General features: G+C 45.6%; 1 protein-coding gene across 1 annotated transcript in view; it reads right to left on the bottom strand.

The window, feature by feature from the left end:
• The window catches only part of LOC134205700 (obg-like ATPase 1), a 138,887-nt gene that overhangs the window by 89,852 nt on the left and 24,476 nt on the right, over positions 1-24,559 (bottom strand). The gene's annotated exons all lie outside the window — the stretch shown is intronic.

The raw sequence follows: 24,559 nt of genomic DNA, 5'->3' as shown, positions 1-24,559 counted from the left end.
TATTTGCAATTATCATACATAATCATATCATACTAAAGTAAAACCAAGGGATTGAATCGAGAAAGGCATCGTCACCAATGGATGGAATAATCTGGGTTTTCAATTTTTAAATACACTCAAACCTTTTTTCATTGCACTTCTTTTTACGACCATGACGTATGTAAACAGAATTTAAAACATTATTGACGTCCGAAAATAAACCTACTCGAAACGGTGAGGACTTAATCTGTAGATTAAAAAAAAAACTACTCGAAGGTACTCTTAAAAACTGTATCGAATACAAGTTGTAAAGTTTCAAAATGTGTTATTATTCAAAAACTAATAATGTGTTTGTATTCACCTGCATTCGACGTAGGGGAAGAAGCCCCAAAACGCCCCCCCGATGTAAAACGCCTTTTGTGGTTTCCCTCATATTTACCGTCATTAAGATGGCCGTAACAAAACTAGATCTAAAATTATGTAGGTTAGGCGAAAAAAGTTTAAAAATAGTGTATGGGAAGGTCGGAAAAACCGAAAATTTCCACATTTTGAAGAAACATCTAACATTTTGGCGAGGCAAAACGCCCTAGTGGCGCTAACCTACAATGTACTTGCGTCTCCACGGACTATCTATACCAGAATGCTGATTTGCCGACGCATGGTACTTTGTTCCCTAGTAGTTGCCAGCTAAAAGGCGTTTTGCCTCATGAGTTTTCCGGCAACAGAATATCACCACTTTTTTGAAATGTGAATATCATCAATATGATTGAGATTTTTGACAATTTTTTAATGGCATCAACTAGCTATCTTGTTTAACTGTTGCATAATGTAAAAATACCCACGAATAGCGTTACAAATGAGACAATAAAGCAGTGTTTGCTTAGCTAGGGCATTTTGCCCCCCCTTCCCCTATTCATATGTCAATATTCAAATCAGGACTTAATTCGTTGAAAACTGATAATTTCTGATTTATTGCGAATTAGAAGAGTGAAATGAAAGTTTTGGACACATGGCTCCGTAAGGAAGGGATGAATAGTTTGTTCAAGCGTTTCGATATTCGGAAGTCTATGATCAACAAGCTCGTTCAACACTACACGTTTGTTGCCCTACTAAAAATTAGGAGAAAACCTGGAGCAAGTGACCTGAATTCAGAAGATAACCAAATATTGTCGAATCGTGATTTAACGAAAAAGGCAACAATAAATCTTCGGGATTTTCTTGGGAAATTTTTCTCAATTTCTTCGGCCAATTATTCGCGATTTCCTCGAGAAATTCGGAATTATTACCTTGGCAAATTTTCGACGCAAATTTTTTGAAATTCGGCCAATCCTTCAGAGTTTCTTCACAAATTCTTTGGGATTTCCTCAAGATTTTTTTTTGGAATTTCCTTGACAAATGCTTCGAAAATTCTTCGGCCAAATCTTCAAAATGTCTTCGGCAAATTCTTCGTACTTTTATCAGCCAGTTCTTAAGAATTTTATCAACAAATTGATCAGGTTTTTTCCGGAAAATTCTTCGGATTTCGTCGGGAATGTAAATGGATTTCGACTGTGAATATTGTAGTACGATTATCGGAATGAATTTCAGTCATGAATAGCGTTGATAATATTATCTCATCGTCAACGTTGCGATCCAGGGATGGAAACTTCTTCGAGCCATCGAGCGCTGAAGAAAAAACTAAGAAGATGAAATGAAATTGACAACGCTATTATTCATGACTGAAAACCATTCGGAAAATTTCCTCGGCAAAATTTTCGAAATTCCTTTGAGAAATTCTTCAATGATTCCTTTGGGAAACCCTTTTTACTTTCTCGGTAAATTTTTCTTAATTTAACGGTGGAATTTCCATTAGAACTTTCGGAGGAATTTCCATAGGAACTTCCGGTGGAATTCCCGAAGGAACTTCTGGTTGAATTTCCATTAGAACTTCCGGAGGAATTCCGGAAAGAACTTCCGAAGGCATTCCCTCAGGAACTTCCGGAGAAATTCCCGAAGAACTTCCGGAAGAATTCCCAAAGGAACTCTCGGAAGAATTCCCGAAGGAACTTTCGGAGGAATTCCCGAAGGAACTTCCGAAGGAATTCCCGAAGGAACTTCCGAAGGAACTCCCGAAGAAACTTCCGGAGGAACTCCCGAAGGAACTCCCGAAGGAACTTTCGGAGGAACTCCCGAAGGAACTTCAAGAGGAACTCCCAAAGGAACTTCCGGAGGAATTCCCGTCGGAACTTCCGGAGAAATTCCCGAAGGAACTTCCGGAAGAATTCCCAAAGGAACTTCCGGAAGAATTCCCGAAGGAACTTCCGGAGGAATTCCCGAAGGAACTTCCGGAGGAATTCCGAAAGGAATTTCCGGAAGAATTCCCGAAGGAACTTCCGGAGGGACTCCCGAAGGAACTTCCGGAGGAACTCCCAAAGGAACTTCCGAAAGAACTCCCGAAGGAACCTTCCGAGGAACTCCCGAAGGAACTTCCGGAGGAACTCCCGAAAGAACTTCCGGAGGAACTCCCGAAGGAACTTCCGGAGGAACTCCCGAAGGAACTTTCGGAGGAGCTCCTGAAGGAACTTCCGGAGGAACTCCCGAAGGAACTTCCGGAGGAACTCCCGAAGGAACTCCCGAAGGAACTTCCAGAGGGACTCCCGTAGGAACTTCCGGAGGAACTCCCGAAGGAACTTCCGGAGGAATTCCCGACGGAACTTCCGGAGAAATTCCCGAAGGAACTTCCGGAAGAATTCCCGAAGGAACTTCCGGAGAAATTCCCGAAGGAACTTCCGGAGAAATTCCCGAAGGAACTTCCGGAGGAATTTCTGAAGGAACTTCCGGAGGAATTCCCGAAGGAACTTCCGGAGGAATTCCGAAAGGAACTTCCGGAGGAACTCCCGAAGAAACTTCCGAAAGAACTCCCGAAGGAACTTTCCGAGGAACTCCCAAAGGAACTTCCGGAGGAACTCCCGAAGGAACTTCCGGAGGAACTCCCGAAGGAATTTCCGGAGGAATTCCCGAAGGAACATCCGGAGGAACTCCCGAAGGAACTTCCGGAAAAACTCCCGAAGGAACTTCCGGAGGAACTTCCGAAGGAACTCCCGAAGGAACTTTCCGAGGAACTCCCTAAGGAACTTCCGGAAGGACTCCCGAAAAAACTCCCGAAGGAACTTCCGGAGGAGCTCCCGAAGGAACTTCCGGAGGAGCTCCCGAAGGAACTTTCGGAGGAACTCCCGTAGGAACTTCCGGAGGAACTCCCCGAGGAACTTCCGGAGGAACTTCCGAAGAAACTCCCGAAGGAACTTTCCGAGGAACTCCCGAAGGAACTTCCGGAGGGACTCCCGAAGGAACTTCCGAAGGAACTCCCGAAGGAACTTCCGTAGGAATTCCAGAAGGAACTTCCGGAGGAACTCCCGAAGGAACTTCCGGAGGAACTCCCGAAGGAACTTCCGGAGGAACTCCCGAAAGAACTACCGGAGGAACTCCCGAAGCAACTTTCGGAGGAACTTCCGGAAAAACTCCCGAAGGAACTCCCGAAGGAACTTCCGGAGGAACTCCCGAAGGAACTTCCGGAGGAACTCCCGAAGGAACTTTCGAAGGAACTCCTGAAGGAACTTCCGGAGGAACTCCCGAAGGAACTTCCGGAGGAATTCCCGAAGGAACTTCCGGAGGAACTCCCGAAGGAACTTCCGGAGGAACTCCCGAAGGAACTTCCGGAGGAACTCCCGAAGGAACTTCCGGAGGAACTTCCGGAAAAACTCCCGAAGGAACTTTCGGAGGAACTCCAAAAGGAACTTCCGGAGGAACTCCCGAAGGAACTTCCGGAGGAACTCCCGAAGGAACTTCCGGAGGAACTCCCGAAGGAACTTCCGGAGGAACTCCCGAAGGAACTTCCGGAGGAACTCCTTAAGGAACTTCCGGAGGAATTCCCGACGGAACTTCCGGAGGAATTCCCAAAGGAACTTCCGAAAGAACTCCCGAAGGAACTTTCCGAGGAAATCCCGAAAGAACTACCGGAGGAACTCCCGAAGCAACTTTCGGAGGAACTTCCGGAAAAACTATCGAAGGAACTTCCGGAGGAACTGCCGAAGGAAGTTCCGGAGGAACTCCCGAAGGAACTTCCGGAGGAACTCCTGAAGGAACTTCCGGAGGAACTCCCGAAGAAACTTTTGGATGAACTCCCGAAGGAACTTCCGGAGGAACTCCCGAAGGAACTTCCGGAGGAACTCCCGAAGGAACTTCCGGAGGAACTCCCGAAGGAACTTCCGGAGGAACTCCTGAAGAAACTTCCGGAGGAACTCCCGAAGGAACTCCCGAAGGAACTTCCGGAGGAACTCCCGAAGGAACTTCCGGAGGAAATCCCGAAGGAACTTCCGGAGGAACTCCCGAAGGAACTCCCGAAGGAACTTCCGGAGGAACTCCCGAAGGAACTTCCGGAGGAACTCCCGAAGGAACTTCCGGAGGAACTCCCGAAGGAACTTCCGGAGGAACTCCCGAAGGAACTTTCGGAGGAACTTCCGGAGAAATTCCCGGAGGAACTTCCGGAAGAATTCGCGACGGAACTTCCGGAGGAATTACCGACGGAACTTCCGGAGGAATTCCCGACAGGAACTTCCGGAGGAATTCCCGACAGGAACTTCCGGAGGAATTCCCGACAGGAACTTCCGGAGGAATTCCCGACAGGAACTTCCGGAGGAATTCCCGACAGGAACTTCCGGAGGAATTCCCGACAGGAACTTCCGGAGAATTTTCCAAAGGAACTTCCGGAAGAATTCCCGATGAAGCTTCCGGAGAAATTCCCGAAGGAACTTCTGGAAGAATTCCGAAAAGAACTTCCGGAGGATTTTCCAAATGAACTTCCGGAAGAATTCCCGAAGAAGCTTCCGGAGGAATTCTCGAAGGAACTTCTGGAGGAATTCCCGAAGAAACTTTCGGAGGAATTCCTGAAGGAACTTTCGGAGGAATTCCCGAAGGATTTTCCGGAGGAATTCCCGAAAAAACTTCCGGACGAATTGCGGAGGAATTTCCCAAGGGACTTCCGGAGGAATTACCGAAGGAACTTCCGCAGGAATTCCCAAAGGAACATCCGGAGGAATTCCCGATGGAACTTCCGGAGGAATTCTCGAAGGAACTTCCGGAAGCCCTTTCGAAGGATCTTCCGGACGAATTCCCGAAGGAACTTCCGGAGGAACTCCCGAAGGAACTTCCGGAGGAACTCCCGAAGGAACTTCCGGAGGAACTCCCGAAGGAACTTCCGGAGGAACTCCCGAAGGAACTTCCGGAGGAATTCCCGAAGGAACTTCCGGAGGAACTCCCGAAGGAACTTCCGGAGGAACTCCCGAAGGAACTTCCGGAGGAACTCCCGAAGGAACTTCCGGAGGAACTCCCGAAGGAACTTCCGGAGGAACTCCCGAAGGAACTTCCGGAGGAACTCCCGAAGGAACTTCCGGAGGAACTCCCGAAGGAACTTCCGGAGGAACTCCCGAAGGAACTTCCGGAGGAACTCCCGAAGGAACTCCCGAAGGAACTTCCGGAGGAACTCCCGAAGGAACTTCCGGAGGAACTCCCGAAGGAACTTCCGGAGGAACTCCCGAAGGAACTTCCGGAGGAACTCCCGAAGGAACTTCCGGAGGAACTCCCGAAGGAACTTCCGGAGGAACTCCCGAAGGAACTTCCGGAGGAACTCCCGAAGGAACTTCCGGAGGAACTCCCGAAGGAACTTCCGGAGGAACTCCCGAAGGAACTTCCGGAGGAACTCCCGAAGGAACTTCCGGAGGAACTCCCGAAGGAACTTCCGGAGGAACTCCCGAAGGAACTTCCGGAGGAACTCCCGAAGGAACTTCCGGAGGAACTCCCGAAGGAACTTCCGGAGGAACTCCCGAAGGAACTTCCGGAGGAACTCCCGAAGGAACTTCCGGAGGAACTCCCGAAGGAACTTCCGGAGGAACTCCCGAAGGAACTTCCGGAGGAACTCCCGAAGGAACTTCCGGAGGAACTCCAGAAGGAACTTCGGAGGAATTCCCAGAAGGAACTTCCGGAGGAACTCCCGAAAGAACTACCGGAGGAACTCCCGAAGCAACTTCCGGAGGAACTCCCGAAAGAACTCCCGGAGGAACTCCCGAAGCAACTTTCGGAGGAACTTCCGGAAAAACTCCCGAAGGAACTCCCGAAGGAACTTTCGGAGGAACTCCAAAAGGAACTTCCGGAGGAACTCCCGAAGGAACTTCCGGAGGAACTCCCGAAGGAACTCCCGAAGGAACTTCCGGAGGAACTCCTGAAGGAACTTCCGGAGGAACTCTTTAAGGAACTTCCGGAGGAATTCCCGACGGAACTTCCGAAAGAACTCCCGAAGGAACTTTCCGAGGAAATCCCGAAAGAACTACCGGAGGAACTCCCGAAGCAACTTTCGGAGGAACTTCCGGAAAAACTATCGAAGGAACTTCCGGAGGAACTGCCGAAGGAAGTTCCGGAGGAACTCCCGAAGGAACTTCCGGAGGAACTCCTGAAGGAACTTCCGGAGGAACTCCCGAAGAAACTTTTGGATGAACTCCCGAAGGAACTTCCGGAGGAACTCCCGAAGGAACTTCCGGAGGAACTCCCGAAGGAACTTCCGGAGGAACTCCCGAAGGAACTTCCGGTGGAACTCCTGAAGAAACTTCCGGAGGAACTCCCAAAGGAACTCCCGAAGGAACTTCCGGAGGAACTTCCGGAGGAACTCCCGAAGGAACTTCCGGAGGAAATCCCGAAGGAACTTCCGGAGGAACTCCCGAAGGAACTCCCGAAGGAACTTCCGGAGGAACTCCCGAAGGAACTTCCGGAGGAACTCCCGAAGGAACTTCCGGAGGAACTCCCGAAGGAACTTCCGGAGGAACTCCCGAAGGAACTTTCGGAGGAATTCCCGACGGAACTTCCGGAGGAATTCCCGACGGAACTTCCGGAGGAATTCCCGACGGAACTTCCGGAGGAATTCCCGACGGAACTTCCGGAGGAATTCCCGACGGAACTTCCGGAGGAATTCCCGACGGAACTTCCGGAGGAATTCCCGACGGAACTTCCGGAGGAATTCCCGACAGGAACTTCCGGAGGAATTCCCGGCAGGAACTTCCGGAGGAATTCCCGACAGGAACTTCCGGAGAATTTTCCAAAGGAACTTCTGGAAGAATTCCCGATGAAGCTTCCGGAGAAATTCCCGAAGGAACTTCTGGAAGAATTCCGAAAAGAACTTCCGGAGGATTTTCCAAATGAACTTCCGGAAGAATTCCCGAAGAAGCTTCCGGAGGAATTCCCGAAGAAACTTTCGGATGAATTCCTGAAGGAACTTTCGGAGGAATTCCCGAAGGATTTTCCGGTGGAATTCCCGAAGGATTTTCCGGAGGAATTTCCGAAAAAACTTCTGGACGAATTTCGAAAGGAACTTTTCCAAGGGACTTCCGGAGGAATTGCCGAAGGAACTTCCGCAGGAATTCCCGAAGGAACATCCGGAGGAACTCCCGATGGAACTTCCGGAGGAATTCTCGAAGGAACTTCCGGAGGCCCTTTCGAAGGATCTTCCGGACGAATTCCCGAAGGAACTTCCGGAGGAGTACTCGAAGGAACTTCCGGAGGAATTCCCGAAGGAACTTCTGGAGGAATTCCGGAAGGATCTTCCGGAGGAATTCTCGAAAGATCTTCTGGAGGAATTCCCAAAGAACCTTCCGGAGGGATTCTCAAAGGAACTTCCCAAAGAACCTTCCGGAGGAATTCCCGAAGGAACTTCTGGAGGAATTCCCAAAGGAACTTCCGGAGGAATTCATGAAGGAACTTTCGGAGGAATTCCTGAAGGAACTTCCGGAAGAATTCCCGAAGGAACTTCCGGAGGAATTCCCAAAGGAACTTCCGGAAGAATTCCCGAAGGAACTTCCGGAGGAATTCCCGAAGGAACTTCCGGAGGAACTTCCGAAAGAACTCCCGAAGGAACTTTCCGAGGAACTCCCGAAGGAACTTCCGGAGGAACTCCCGAAGGAACTTCCGGAGGAACTCCCGAAGGAATTTCCGGAGGAACTCCCGAAGGAACTTCCGAAGGAACTTCCGGAGGAACTCCCGAAGGAACTTCCGGAGGAACTTCCGAAGGAATTCCCGAAGGAACTTTCCGAGGAACTCCCTAAGGAACTTCCGGAGGGACTCCCGAAAGAACTCCCGAAGGAACTTCCGGAGGAGCTCCCGAAGGAACTTCCGGAGGAGCTCCCGAAGGAACTTTCGGAGGAACTCCCGTAGGAACTTCCGGAGGAACTCCCGAAGGAACTTCCGGAGGAACTTTCGGAGGAACTCCCGAAGGAACTTCCGGAGGAACTCCCGAAGGAACTTCCGGAGGAACTCCCGAAGGAACTTCCGGAGGAACTCCCGAAGGAACTTTCGGAGGAATTTCCGAAGGAACTTCCGGAGGAACTCCCGACGGAACTTCCGGAGGAATTCCCGACGGAACTTCCGGAGGAATTCCCGACAGGAACTTCCGGAGGAATTTCCGACGGGAACTTCCGGAGGAATTCCCGACAGGAACTTCTGGAGGAATTCCCGACAGGAACTTCTGGAGGAATTCCCGACAGGAACTTCCGGAGAATTTTCCAAAGGAACTTCCGGAAGGATTCCCGAAGAAGCTTCCGGAGGAATTCCCGAAGGAAATTCTTGAGAATTCCGAAAAGAACTTCCGGAGGATTTTCTAAAGGAACTTCCGAAGGAACTTCCGGAGGAATTCCCGAAGGAACTTCTGGAGGAATTCCCAAAGAAACTTCCGGAGGAACTCCTGAAGGCACTTTCGGAGGAATTCCCGAAGGATTTTCCGGAGGAATTTCCGAAGGAACTTCCGGACGAATTCCCAAAAAAACTTCCGGACGAACTTCCGAAGGAACTTCCCGAGGGACTTCCGGAGGAATTACCGAAGGAACTTCCGCAGGAATTCCCAAAGGAACATCCGGAGGAATTTCCGATGAAACTTCCGGAGGAATTCTCGAAAGAACTTCCAGAAGCCCTTTCGAAGGATCTTCCGGACGAATTCCCGAAGGAACTTCCGGAGGAGTACTCGAAGGAACTTCCGGAGGAATTCCCGAAGAAACTTCCGGAGGAAGTTCTGGAGGAATTCCGGAAGGATCTTCCGGAGGAATTCCCGAAAGAACTTCCGGAGGAATTCCCAAAGAACCTTCCGGAGGGATTCTCAAAGGAACTTCCAAAGAAATTCCCAAAGGACCTTCCGGAGGAATTCCCGAAGGAACTTCTGGAGGAATTCCCGAAGGAACTTCCGGAGGAATTCCTGAAGGAACTTTCGGAGGAATTCCTTAAGGAACTTCCGGAAGAATTCCCGAAGGAACTTCCGGAGGAATTCCCAAAGGATTTTCCGGTGGAATTCCCGAAGGATTTTCCGGAGGAATTCCCGAAGGAACTTCCGGAGGAATTCCCAAAGGATTTTCCGGTGGAATTCCCGAAGGATTTTCCGGAGGAATTCCCGAAGGAACTTCAAGAGAAATTCCCGAAGGAACTTCCGGAGGAAACCCCCAAGGAACTTCCAGAGGAATTCCCGAAGAAATTTCGGGAGGAATTCCTGGAAGACCTTCCGGAGGAATTCCCGAAGGAACTTCCGGAAGAATTCCCGAAGGAACGTCCGGACGAATTCCTGAAGGAACTTCCCGAGGTACTTCCGGAGAAATTCCCGAAGGAACTTCCGCAGGAATTCCAGAAGGAACATCCGGAGGACTTCCCGAAGGAACTTCCGGAGGAATTCCCGAAGGAACTTCAGGAAGAATTCCCGAAGGAACTTCAGGAGGAATTCCCAAAGGATCTTCCGAAGGAATTTCGGAAGGAATTCCCGGAAGAACTTCTGGAGGAATTCCAGAAGGAACTTCCGGAGAATTTTCCAAATGAACTTCCGGAAGGATTTTCAAGGAAGCTTCCGGAGGAACTCCCGAAGGAGCTTTCGCAGGAATTACGGAAGGAACTTCCGGAGGAATTTTCCAAATTTCCTCCGGAAGGATTTTCAAGGAAGCTTCCGGAGGAACTCCCGAAGGAGCTTTAGCAGGAATTACGGAAGGAACTTCCGGAGGAATTCCCGAAAGAACTTTCGGAGGAATTCCCGAAGGAACTTTCGGAGGAACTACGGAAGGAACTTCCGAAAGAATTCCCGAAAGAACTTCCGGAAGGATTTCCAAGGAAGCTTCCGGAGGAATTCCCGAAGGAGCTTTCGCAGGAACTACTTTCGGAGGAAGTCCCGAAGGAATTTCCGGGGGAATTCTCGAAGGAACTTTCGGAGCAATTATGGAAGGAACTTCCGGAGGAATTCCTGGAAGATTTTCCGGAGGGATTACCGAAGGAACTCCCGGAGGGACTCCCGCAGGAACTTCCGGAGGAATTCTCGAAGGAACTTCCGGAGGTTTTCCCTCCGGAAGTTCCTCCAGAAGTTTTTCCAGGAATTCCTTCAGAAGTTCTTCCGAGAAATCCCTCTGATATTCCTCCGGGAATCCCGAAGGACCTTCCAGAGGAAATCCCGAAGGAACTTCCGGAGGAATTCCCAAAAGAACTTCCGGACTTCCAAGGAAACTGCCGAAGGAATTTCCAAAGGAACTTCCGGAGGATTTTCCAAAGGAACTTGGAAAAAGGAAAAAATGCACTACATTCTTGGAAAATTTTAATGCACTGTCTTTCAAGTTAATTAGCACTTCCCCTACATGCCACAGGACCGAATCTTCTTCCATTCTTGATCTGTTCACTGGAAATTGTACGAAAAGTATAAATAATGTCTATCAATCCTCTCTTGGTAGGATAAGTGATCATGATTTATTTTTTTTAATTTAAGATTTTTTTCGATACCCTTAATCGTCATGCCCCCTTAACGAAGAAAACTGTTGAAGATCCCAATAATCCATGGATTACTAAACATGTTGAGCGTATCTCTAAAAACCGTTCCGATGCGTATGAATGCTGGAAACGGGATAGAAATGATCGTGGAAAATGGATTACTTTCACCAGACTTCGTAATCTAGCGAATCGTGAAGTGAAACGAATAAAAAAGGAATACTTTTCTTCTCAACTTAACGTCGATCTTCCTGCCAAGCAACTATGGAAGAATATTAAGGGTTTGGGCTTAAACACACTAGCATTAATGTGAGCGGCGGTGATGTAACTGCAGAAACTCTAAATAATTATTTTGGAACACATTTTACTTCTTGTACGGATTCACAAAACGAAGATACCGTAGAACAGCGGTTCTCAACCTGGGATACATGTACCCCTGGGGGTACCTTCGCCGAGCTCAAGGGGTACCTCGGACAAAAATGCGTAATGGCGGATGAATTACAATTTTTATCAAAAACTATTGATAAAGTTTTGATAATTGTGTATTTTTTATTTCAAAACTTTGTCCTGTACATAATATGTATCAAAAGATCAAAAGGACGAAACGTCGCATGAGATAAATTAAAAAACTCTTCTATGCAATATACCTGATCGAAATAAAATTTTAAATAATATGTTGAGAATATGCTTCTACACTAAAATCTTGAGTCTATAAGTTCGAAAGCCTTCATTTGAGAATCATGAGCGTTTTTTTTTTGAGAAACTTAGATGTTTCGTTGCAAGAGGATTGGAAACAGAGTGTAAAATAATCGAAATTTTTTAGTGAAGTCCATTTTTCTTCATTTGTCAGTTCACTTCCGACACATTCACATTCACATTCCGACATTCATAGTCGGCTCTGGACAGTCAATATTCAGTTGAATATTAGTCATTGAATATGTATGCACATTTTATAAATTGATAAATTATCTGAAATCTGAACACGTTTCAAATGAGTAAAGTGATTTATCACACAAGACTGAATTCGATTTTCATCCGCGTAGCACTTTCAGCGGTAAACATCAGCATAAACAATGCTAATTATGTTTTTTTCTGTACATAGTAAACACATTCAGTGACAGTTGAATGAATGAGTTCGTGGAGTAGTCGTCTGACTATGTTATTCTATGTTTTGAATATTCATGCGATGTTTGTCAAAATTCAGACCGAATTTGCTTCATGAAGATGAATATTTTAGGCTCTGATTGGAAACATTTAGCAGCTTGGAGGACTCTTTTCAAGAGGCTTGGGGATCTTCTTTCAAGAGTATAGGGAACCTCCTTTAAAAAAGCCCGAAAGCCATCTTTCAACCGCCCGAAAGCATTCTTTCAAGAGGCTACGAAGCCTTATTTAAGATGTTTGGAAACTATCTTTCAAGAAATTCGGAAGCTTTTTAAGTTTTTTCTTTAAACTTTCTAGTTGTTTTCTTTTCTCCTTCTTTTAAAAGGCTCGGAAGGCCATTTTCAAGAAATATGGAAGACTTCTTTCAAGAGGCTCGGAAGCCTTCTTTCAAGAAACTCGGAAGCCTTCTTTCAAAAGTTCCAGAAACCTTCTTTCAAGAGACCCAGATGTCTTCTTTCAAGAAGCCCGTAAGCTTTCTTTCAAGCTTTTCTCTTTAAATTTTCTCCTTTTTTTGCTTCTTTTAAAAGGCTTGGAATTCTTTTTTCAATAGGCTTGGAAGCCTACTTTCAAGAGGCTCACAAGCCTCCATTCAAGAGGCGCGGAATCATATTTTTAAGAGGCTCGGAAGCCTTCAATAGTTATTAAAGACCTGTAGGAAGCTCGATGCATAAACTTGATTAGAATTGGGAAGTTTCTCCGATTAATGAAAATTTCAGCTAATTTTATGGAGATTCATTTTTAACATATCCTATGAGTTACGCTTATTTTCATTTACAGCAAAAAAAACATAGGGGTACCTCAATTGATGCAAAAGTTGGAAGGGGTACCTCTTAAGAAAAAGGTTGAGAACCGCTGCCGTAGAAGCACAGTCAAATTTTTCCTTCAGATGTGTGTCTAATGACGATCTTGAAATTATCTTTATGCGTCACTCTACCGTACATCACCGATATTTTCAATTGCTGTATCACCATATCCGAGTTTCCAATGATCTGTCAAATCGATACCAATACGTTGATTACGGTAACATTGAATCTGACAAAACCCCTGTATCGAGTGGTGTCCCTCAAGGATCTATTCTTGGTCCATTACTATTCTCTATGTTTATTAATGACTTACCACTACGCATATCATTCTGCCAATTTCATTTGTATGCTGACGATTGCCAGTTATACATATCTGGAGTTCCAGAACGTATCAACGAACTAGTAAATCTGATCAATACTAAAATCCGTAATATATTTGAGTGGTGTTGCTGCAACGGCTTGGTGTTAAATTCGAAGAAAACTCAATCTATTATCTACCGCACTAAACGTACTAATCTAACAGTAACTCCATTGGTAGTTGTTGGAAATGATTCCATTAATTACACCGATGTAGTAAAAAAATTGGGACTTCTAATGGATTGTAATTTGAATCTGCTAGTAGAAATCGAGCAGTGCATAAAACCTGCAGTTCAGAGGTAGGAAAATGAAAATAAAAGTGTTTTATAATTTTATCTTTTAATAATTTGATTCTTGTGCATTGAAACATTACTTTAAAAAATCTTGAATAATATTCCAAACATTCAAGAATGTGTTCCATCCATTATTGTGTACATACGATGTGAGAAATTGTAATTAAATTGATTTTTTATTTGGTTTATCGACGGTTGGGATTAATATACGGGCTGTTATTAATATGGGAACAGATACCCTATGGTTTGAGCGGTTCATGTCTTTTGTAATCCTGCAATGGAACATGCATTCAGTTCATGTTCAATTTGGTTCAAATGATTTCTATGACCATTTTGCTTTTTTAAAAGGAGCAAATAGATCTTTCGTCACGCATATTGACCTCAAGGCCTGTACCCTGTCGAAGTCCGGTGGTTAACTCGTTGATTCGTTAGTAAGTAAATAAATTGACAATCAAAGTATTGCTAACACTGCAAACTAACAAGTAAGCGAATTAAGGGAATTAATGACCAATCAACCCATTTAATTCGATACTGAGCAAATAAACCAATCAGCAAACGAATTACCAAATTGTAAAAAAATATCAAATTTACGAATAAAGGATTTAACGGATTGAATTAATGGCAAATTGGTATTTATTCAATAAGACGTATGTGGTGTGTGAACAAAGATTCGTCCTTTCAAATAAGTACACGAGAATTAACAAATTTACGAATCAACAAACAAATTTATTAATCCACCATTTTTTTTATTTCAGAAACGAGGGTTTGGATTGATTTGATTCAAATTTTAATGAACACTTCCCCGCACTGCACATAAAAATGTCTCTAGGTACGTAGACATAAGATAGCATTCACAACACAAGAAAATTGACACCGCAATTATTGTCCTTTTTATGTTTCAATAAACTTTCCCACCAATAAATTTTCGAGCCACCAAATCAAGCGGGTATTCATGAGAACTGGAAAATTGCTACCCCGGATCAAGCACCAAGCAAGTCCAGAAGCTACGGGAGTTTTCACGCCCCGCAATTACGCCACCACGACACAATCATGCGGTGCGGCGCGGCGGTTGGTAAAGGAAAGATTTGCGCGACCCATCCCATCATCAACCTCAACAACAGGAGGAATCCTTGCAGCAAAAACACAAGTTCCGAAGCATCCATCCACTTTCTTATGAGCGGCGTCGCTGCGGTTTGCGAGCAACCCGAATGAAGCCAAAGCAACCGTAATTGAATCCATATTATACGGAATTACGGTTTTCCTTATTTATGCGATCCATGATAATGATAATAATAAATTTGCAACTCGGCAACACTACACTTGACTCTTTCACCGCAACAGCTGTGCTGACGGTGGAAAAGTTCACGTGGTCGTCCTTGGTTGAATGTGGTGTTTTGGCGCACAGAACGCCAATGACAAACATCACAAGTTCTTTATAAAAACGAAAAGTCAAAAGATCAATGACTTCAGTTGGGACTGTCCGCTTCTTAGATTCGATAAGATCAGTAGAATTATCCCTCCCGAAACGCATACCAATCATATGTAAATGATCATCATTATGACCCCAGTTGTTGCCTTAGTACCTACGTTGTTCTCAGTGCATGTTTATCTCGCACCCCAAGAAGCACCCACCTTTAGAAAGGAACATGCTGCGTATCTCCAATCAGATGAAACCTTTGAAGACGGTGAAGTTCGCGTTTTATGGTCGGGCAGTTTCGCCGTTGATGTTCCGTAATGAAGACTAATGACACCCTGCGAGGATCCGAATCATATACAACTTTTGAGCGATCATCGTTTCGATTGATTGGGTTACTGAAGAGAGGCGGTTGGATTTTCTAGGAGAGGCAACAACACTTGGCGAGAAAACCCTTCTGTTGGATACAAAGTTGCAAAATTATGGATTCCGCACGATATTGGCAGTGTTATAACGATGCGATGCTTCTCTACGTATCTCAAATAGACGAGAAGCTGGGAGCTATTAATGGTAATATCAATTGAATATTGATGCCTTGTAAAAGATACTTCTACTAGTGAAGAAGGAGTATGAAGCCTGTATAGGGTACTGAATCATGGGCTAGGAGAACCGGATGAATGCTGTCATCAGAGAAAAAGTAGAATCACAAAAAATTACCACGACAAGGTATAGCCAATGGAATTCAAAATAATTTTAAAAATTAGGAGCTGATTTTTTTGAAAATAGTTTATAGCACGAGATTAGAAATTCAATAAACATAAAAAATAGTACCTTTTTCGGGATCATTTTCGGGGAAAAAAAGTATTATCATTAACAATCAAATAAATATATGTACAATGTAGATAATCAAAAGTCTAGCATCGTGCTCCAAATCATTTTGTTGTTTTTTTTTTAAATTATTTGAAGAATTGCGTCCCATATCTCGCTGTGGATTTTTTTGTCGTGATTCTACTTTTTCCTTTTTGACTTTTCTCCCAGCGTATGGAAATTACCTTAAAACAGTATGAATATTGTGTCATCTGCACTAAAGTGAACTTCGGAAGTCGAGACTTCCGACTTCCGATATTTCTTCCGAACTTTTTGTTTCAAAACGTGCATTATTTTTAGACCCTAAAATTTTGTAGAAGACGTCACTTCGATAAAAATTAAAACTAAAAAGTTACAATCAAAATATTGATTCTTCAGGGTCACCCTAACCTTATTATTTAAAATTATCATATCATAACAAACGTCGTAAAATAATGGTTTCTTCAGCAAAGTACAGGGGTTAGACAAAAAGGTTGAGATGGTGCCAAAACCGGCCTCTCCTGGAAAGTCCATGGAACCTGCTATAAGGGTGGCAGTGGACACAATCATTCTGGAAATGTTTCTGTAATCATCGTCTCGCAAATCCATGAAGTCAGATACTCATATTTGCATTATTCCGATCTGTTATCATTTCATCATGTTCCCGGTACCGTTTTTACGGAAATGGCCGTATCTCTGTGTAGTTTAGATGGATTCTTGATCTACAGCCACCATTGGCCGGCATATTAGTTCTAGTTTTCGGAGAAAGCATAAAACATGATGATAGTTAACGTCACATAAAATGACAAGCAGTTGAAAAAATGCATCTCGAACATACCCTCGGAAAACCCGGAACATTTCCGGTGGCCAAGGACCAATCTCAGGTTTTGCAAATTTTTATCAGGGTTTTATCAAAATCAGATTATCATACGCAAAGTTATGCTGATTTGAATTTCGACTTATTTTTATCTATCTCAACCTTTTTGTCTAACCCTTTGTATCTCAAAACTAAATAAGCAACAATTTCCAAAAACAACGCACATAGTGTTGTAAAACGGTTTCGCAGTTCGGTTTTCCCGTAACTCGACTGGAAAAATATATGTTTATTCAACCGATAACTAAAGCAGTAACTCATTTTCAACTTACAAATTAGTTTCCTAACTATCCGAGCAATCCAATGTGCATGCCAGCTCCAGTTTCTGAGGTTAGGTCAGCTATTAACATAATGTTTCATTTATGAGTTTGACTCTTTAACTTTAACTATTTAATAGTATATACTTACATATCCGTACTTATTAGGGACTAATTTAGGACGTAAGTTCAATTTAATAATCCTATTACTATACTATTTTTGAGGTCAGTAGTTTTCTTATTTTTGGTTGTGCTAATGAAGTAAAGCAACTATAATTATAATACTTATTCTAATGAGGTCATGCAACTTAAAACTATGTTTAAGAGGTTTCATCGTCGCGAGAAACTTATTGATTGATTTTCATTGGCTTTAAACGGTAAGATCGAACTACCTAAGCTCAAAGTGGAAGGGAGCATGTTTACAAAGCACGATGAAGCACAGAATTGAAAGTTATCGCAAGCGAGCGACAAGTATGACAATTGAATAGAAGTTGAAACGTAAGCAGAGGGCCATTGAAGAACAACACGAAATTGAAATCGGTGGACGTTAGGCAAAATAACAGCGATTTCAATTTCGTCAGCCAGTCATAAGAAGTTTAGAGATGCAGTCCGCCAATAACTGCAAAGCATGCAACCGACCTGATCATGCTGATGACATGGTTGCATGTGATATTTGCGGAACGTGGTTCCACTACACCTGTGCTGGAGTAAAAGCGTCTATTTGTAATAAGCCATGGCAGTGTGGCTATTGTTCCAGCATAGACGACTGCACTAACAGCTCGGCGATATCGGTCAGCTCCGGAAGCTCGAGTGCTCGTTTACGATTGAGACAATTAGAGGAATCGAAAGCGCTCGACGATCGGCTCCTACTGCAACAAGCGGAACGGGAACGAGTTTTTCTAGCCGAAAAACACCTGCTGGAGGCCGAAATTCAAGCAGAAAGGCAGGTAAGGGGTAGTTTCGGAAGTCGGCACAGTGGAAGAAGTCGACACAGCTCATTTATTTGGTTAACATCTAAACAGATAACACTGAATCAACAATTTGACGCCACAATACACGGTTCGAGGCCGCATCTCTCCATCCTCGGATACGCCCCACGCTCGCCAAGTCGTTTTGCACCTGGTCTGCCCATCTCGCTAGCTGCGCTCCACGCCGTCTCCTACCTGCCGGATCGGAAGCGAACACCATCTTTGCAGGGTTGCTGTCCGGCATTCCTGCAACATGTCCTGCCCATCGTACCCTTCCGGCTTTAGCTACCTTCTGGATACTGGGTTCGCCGTAGAGTTGGGCGAGCTCATGGTTCATTCTTCGCCGCCACACACCGTCTTCTTGCACACCGCCAAAGATGGTCCTAAGCACCCGTCTCTCGAATACTCCGAGTGCTTGCAAGTCCTCCTCGAGCATTGTCCATGTTTTATGTCCGTAGAGGACAACCGGTCTTATAAGCGTCTTGTACATGACACATTTGGTGCGGTGGCGAATCTTTTTCGACCGCAGTTTCTTCTGGAGCCCGTAGTAGGCCCGACTTCCACAGATGATGCGCCTTCGTATTTCACGACTAACGTTGTTGTCAGCCGTTAGCAAGGATCCGATGTAGACGAATCCCTAGACCACCTCGAAGGTATCCCCGTCTATCGTAACACTGCTTCCCAGGCGGGCCCTGTCGCGCTCGGTTCCACCCACAAGCATGTACTTTGTCTTTGACGCATTCACCACCAGTCCAACTTTTGTTGCTTCACGTTTCAGGCGGGTGTACAGTTCTGCCACCTTTGCAAATGTTCGGCCGACAATGTCCATGTCATTCGCGAAGTAAATAAATTGACTGGATCTGTTGAAAATCGTACCCCGGCTGTTACACCCGGCTCTCCGCATAACACCTTCTAGCGCCAATGTTGAACAACAGGCACGAAAGTCCATCACCTTGTCTTAGTCCCCGGCGCGATTCGAACGAACTGGAGTGTTCGCCCGAAATCTTCACACAGTTTTGCACACCATCCACCGTTGCTTTGATCAATCTGGTAAGCTTCCCAGGGAAGCTGTTCTCGTCCATAATTTTCCATAGCTCTACGCGGTCTATACTGACGTATGCCGCCTTGAAATCAACGAACAGATGGTGCGTTGGGACCTGGTATTCACGGCATTTTTGAAGGATTTGCCGTACAGTAAAGATCTGGTCCGTTGTCGAGCGGCCGTCAACGAAGCCGGCTTGATAACTTCCCACGAACTCGTTCACTAATGGTGACAGACGACGGAAAATGATCTGGGATATCACTTTGTAGGCGGCATTAAGGATGGTGATCGAAAGTTCTCACACTCCAGTTTGTCGCCTTTCTTGTAGATGGGGCATATAACCCCTTCCTTCCACTCCTCCGGTAGCTGTTCGGTTTCCCAGATTCTGACTATCAGTTTGTGCAGGCAAGTGGCCAGCTTTTCCGGGCCATCTTGATGAGCTCAGCTCCGATACCATCCTTAAGGTAATTACCAGCTGCTTTATTGGTCTTTAGCTGTTGAATGGCATCCTTAACTTCCCTCAAGGGTGGGGCTGGTTGGCTTCCATTGTCCGCTGAACTGACGTAGTTATCTCTTCCGCTGCCTTGACTTTCACTACCTGTACTCTCAGCGCCATTCAGATGTTCCTCGTAGTGCTGTTTCCACCTTTCGATCACCACACGTTCGTCCGTCAAGATGCTCCCATCCTTATCCCGGCACATTTCGGCTCGCGGCACGAAGCCTTTGCGGGATGCGTTGAGCTTCTGATAGAACTTGCGTGTATCTTGAGAACGGCACAGCTGTTCCATCTCCTCGCACTCCGCTTCTTCCAGGCGGCGTTTCTTCTCCTGAAAAAACGGGTCTGCTGTCTCCGCTTCCGTCTATAACGTTCCACGTTCTGCCGGGTACCTTGCTGCAGCGCGACCGCCTGCGCTGCGTCCTCCTCCTCCAGAATCTGTCTGCACTCTTCGTCGAACCAATCGTTCCGTCGACTTCGACCCATATATCCGACGTTGTTCTCCGCTGCGTCGTTAATGGCTGCTTTGACTGTATTCCAGCAGTCCTCAAGAGGGGCCCCATCGAGCTCACTCTCTTCCGGCAACGCTGCCTCGAGATGCTGCGCGTATGCAGTGGCGACATCAGGTTGCTTCAGTCGCTCTAGGTCGTACCGCGGCGGTCGTCGGTACCGAACATTGTTGATGACGGATAGTTTTGGGCGCAGTTTAACCATCACCAGATAGTGGTCAGAGTCGATGTTAGCGCCACGACATGTCCTGACGTCGATAATGTCGGAGAAATGCAAGTCGACACAGCTACAGGAACGAAATACGTACGTGGATCAATCAATCGGAATATACTCCAGAGAAGACAGCGGACCAGCATCCAGGTGCGTCAACATCGACTCCTATTGTTTCCACCAAGAACATCACTCTAGCGGTACCAGACCAACGAGTTCTCCTACCAGCTCAGCCGGTTCCTCCTCATGATCCTCCGATGGCCCAGGAAATCGTCAATCATCCTTCAGGCACAAACGTTGTCACATCGGTGCTTCCAGAGAGAAGTGATACGCCGTCAGTCTTCGCACCGCCAGCCACAATCGGCCAACCGAAATCGATGACAAATGCTAATGCAATCCATTCGTCTGTGCAATCTTCTTCAGTGCGTGTTCATAACGTATTCCAACAAGGACAACAGAAACAACATCCATCGTGTCAGACTAAAAAACAACTTCCACCGACAATAGAGTCAGGGTCGAAAGAGTCCATGCCGTCAGCCGCGAATCCTTTGGAAAGTCAAGTATCTACGCATGTCCGTTGTGAAAACCAAGTTCAAGCAGAAGAAATAGATGTACAGCAGCCCAGTATGCAGCAGAAAATTCGTCAGCACTCTCGGTACTGTGGTCCACAAACCGGTCACTCTTTACTTCCGCCACTGAATCAGAATGCTTCACCAGCGCCAGCTTCATCGTTTCCGGCACAGTGGCAGCGAAATACAAATGTTACCTTCGTGGACAGTCATCAGCCGTTTTCAACAAACCCAGTCGTGCAGCCGATCAGCACACACCGTTGAATAAAAAGAAGGCTCCATGCTGTCCAATTCGAAAAAGGAGTATCATGCTAAATCCGAACCTTACGTTGCCAAGACATGCCCGGCCTGCGACAAAAGTGACCACAAGCTACGGACCTGCGAAAAATTCGTAGGCTTCAGTATGGACCAAAAAAGGCGTCTCGTCGATCAGTTGAAACTATGTCAACGTTGCTTGGGAAGTCATGGAAAATGGCCGTGCAGATCGAAGCAATTCTGTGAAATCGACGGTTGTAAAGGAACCCATCATAGGCTGCTTCATCCATCATCGAATACAAAGGCTACTAGTAATGTACAAGCCGGTCCATCAGGAATTATCTCAGCTCATTGTTCTCGACAAGCAGGCGTGCTGTTTAAAGTGGTCCCAGTTGTTCTCTCTAACAATGGAAAGTCTATCACGACATTCGCGTTCCTGGATGACGGATCTAACATCACGCTGATAGAAGAGGATAAGTGTCAGTTCGCTGTGCATTCAATGGACAGGAAGCGTGACCAGAAAAGAGCCAACATAGCCTTGACTTACCAGCGCAAAGCCTTGATTACGAGGAAATCTGCCAGCAGTTCCCACATTTAAAGGGCCTTCCTGTTCAGAGCTTTTCGAAAGCAGTTCCACGAATTCTGATAGGTCTAGATAATGCGACGTTGAAATTGACGCTAGACAAACGCGAAAGACGCATAAGAGAACCAGTTGCAGCCAAAACTAGACTCGGGTGGACAATTTTCGGAGGTGGACAAAAGGAAACACAACGCACCGGTCACATGATGTTCCACATGTGCAATTGTAAGGCAGATGAGGCGCTTCACGAGCTTGTCAACACCTATGTCAATCCTATGTCCCTTTTAGAGTCCTCCGAAGATCAACGTGCTAGGTATATTTTGGCACAAACTTCCAAGCGTACGGAGTCGGGGAGGTTTGAATGTGGACTTCTGTGGAAAAGTGACAACTTCGAGTTTCTTTGTAGCTACAAAATGGCTGAGCGTCGATTAGTTTGTTTAGAGAAGAAATTTGCTAAGGATCCTGCATTGAAAATAAAGGTGGTAGAGCAGATAAACGAGCATCTGGAGCACGGTTATTGTCATATCGCTTCCGAAACAGAACTGCGGCAGTCTGATCCAAGTCGCGTCTGGTATCTTCCCTTGGGAATCGTCCAGAACCCCCGCAAACCCGAGCACGTGTAAAAGATGTTTCGCTTAATTCTATGTTGCTTGTGGGACCAGATCTTTTGACTCCACTGCTGAAAGTCATCTGCGGTTTCAGGCAACGGCAGTACGTAGCAGTTGGTGATGTCCGGCAAATGTTTCACCAATTGCTAGTGAAACAAAGTGATCGACAAGCTCAAAGGTTTCTGTTTCGATCCGACCCTCAGCAAATGCCTACAGTATACGTCATGGACGTTGTTATCTTCGGGGCGTCTTGTTCTCCGTGTTTGGCACAACATGTGAAAAACACCAATGCCAAAGAGTTTGAGGGAACGTATCCAGAAGCAGCGTCGGCGATTATCAACTGTACTTACGTAGATGATTTTCTGGACAGTAGAGATACCGTGGAAGAAATTGTGCGGCTAGTAGGAGAAGTGCGCTGGATCTTCGACAAGGCTGGCTTCGAGATTCGCAACTGGCAGTCAAATTCTGAGGAGGTTTTACGACGGGTCGGGGCCGACGTCAACGATACAGCAAAATTCTTTTCAGTGGAGAAGTCTACAGTTGCCGAACGAGTTTTAGGGATGATGTGGGACCCCAAGGACGATTTGTTCGTATTTGACACCCAATTCCGTGAAGATCTTCGCCCGTTATTGTCTGGAAGCATCGTTCCCACAAAAAGACAAGTCCTTCGTGTGGTCATGAATCATTTTGACCCACTCGGGATTGCAGCAACATATACAGTACACGGAAAAATTCTGATTCAGGACATATGGAGATCCGGCATTAAATGGTAAGTTTAGTAACAGTGGTGGATTTTGAGAATTGGAAACGATGGGTCCAATTAGTTCCAAACCTGAGAAAGGTTAAAATTCCTAGGTGCTATTTTCCACATTACGACCCTGTCAGTTACTCCTCTCTAGAACTCCACGTTTTCGTCGATGCCAGCCTCATAGTGTATTGCGCTGCAGCATATTTTCGGATCACCGCGTTGCTCTGTTGTAGCGGCCAAGACGAAAGTTACACCTTTTAAAACTCAATCAGTTCCACGCAGCGAGCTGTGCGCTGGAGTAATTGGAGTAAGACTTCTAAGGAGCATCTAGGAGAATCATTCAATACCAGTCCAGAAACGCTACCTGTACCTGTGGTCTGACTCGACAACAGCTCTCGCTTTATTCGAGAGCGGATCCTCGGAAGTTCAGGCAATTCGTAGCTTTTCGGGTTACTGAGATTCAGTCGGAAACAAGTGTCGGCGAATGGCACTACGTCTAATTACAACGAACTTAAACTTTACCGACAAGGGTACCAAATGGGGAAACGGCCCTTGTTTTGACCCGGAAAGTCCATGGTATTCGGGACCAGCATTTCTACATCGACCGGAATACGAGTGGCCTCGCCAACCGATCATGTTTACAGTGCTTCAAGAGGAGATTAAATCAGTTTAACATCACGAAGTAGTTTGTGATTCAGTTATCGACTTTACAAAGCCCTCTCGTTGGGTGGATCTTGTGAAGAGCCTTAGCTATCTGCATCACTTCGTTCATCGTTGCCGAACTTCACACCGAGTAGCAACTGGGTGCAGGGTGGCAGTATTGGAGCAAAAAGATTACGCAGCAGCAGGAGCAAGTGTGTGGCGAGTAGTACAATACGCAGAATATTCCAAAGAGATTTACATTCTGCGTAAGAACGTCGAGCTTCCCAAAAACGAATGTAAGTCCCTCAAAAAGAGCAGTTCCATTGCAAATCTGTCACCATTTTTGGATGAAAGAGGTGTGCTGCGAATGCGTAGTCGTATTAACGAAGTTTCGGTCTATTATTCCACGGATTTTCAAAATCCGGTGATAGTCCCCCGAGAATACCACGTCACCAATTTGCTCATCCACAAATACCATCAACGTTACGGACACGCTAACGTCGATACTGTCGTGAACGAGTGGCGCCAACGGTATTACATACCCAAAATTTGTTTCGTGGTCAAGAAGCTCGTGAAGCAATGTATATGATGCAAAGTCTACAGAGCAAAGCCATCCGTGCCAAAGATGGCTGTTCTGCCGCATCCAAGGGTAACACCATACGTTCGCCCGTTCTTATGCAGACTTAAAATCTGCCATCCACTGGTTGGGTGTACCAATATTGGCTTACAGTTGTGTATTTGGTATTTCTCTTCGCTCTTGATTTTTTGCTGATCAAAAAATACAAAACAAATAGAAAGCAGGTAAATTTCTGACTTTCGAATCATTATCTCTAAAAGAGACGAAATCAAAATGGAATAGGGTAAGACACTCAGAAATCACCCTCACCCCAGTTTTCGCCCAGCAATTTTAAAATCTTCATTTCTCGAAAACTACTTTTTGAAATCAGTTAAAAGTTCTAGATTTTCCATACAATTATCAAACAATTATAATAAAACTTGAACTTTCGAGAAGTTTTCGAGAAATGAAGATTTTGAAATTGGTGGGCGAAAACTGGGGTGAGGGTGATTTCTAGGTGTCTTACCTAGCTTATTCATTTTGTGTTGGTCTTCAATAATCTTCTGTATTTTTCTTTCGGACAATTAATCTATT

The sequence above is a fragment of the Armigeres subalbatus genome, chromosome 1 (assembly GCF_024139115.2).
Source record: "Armigeres subalbatus isolate Guangzhou_Male chromosome 1, GZ_Asu_2, whole genome shotgun sequence".
In the NCBI taxonomy this organism is placed as follows: Eukaryota; Metazoa; Arthropoda; class Insecta; order Diptera; family Culicidae; genus Armigeres; species Armigeres subalbatus.
Note: the sequence above shows the minus strand (reverse complement) of the source record. Positions and strands in the feature narration are given on the sequence as shown.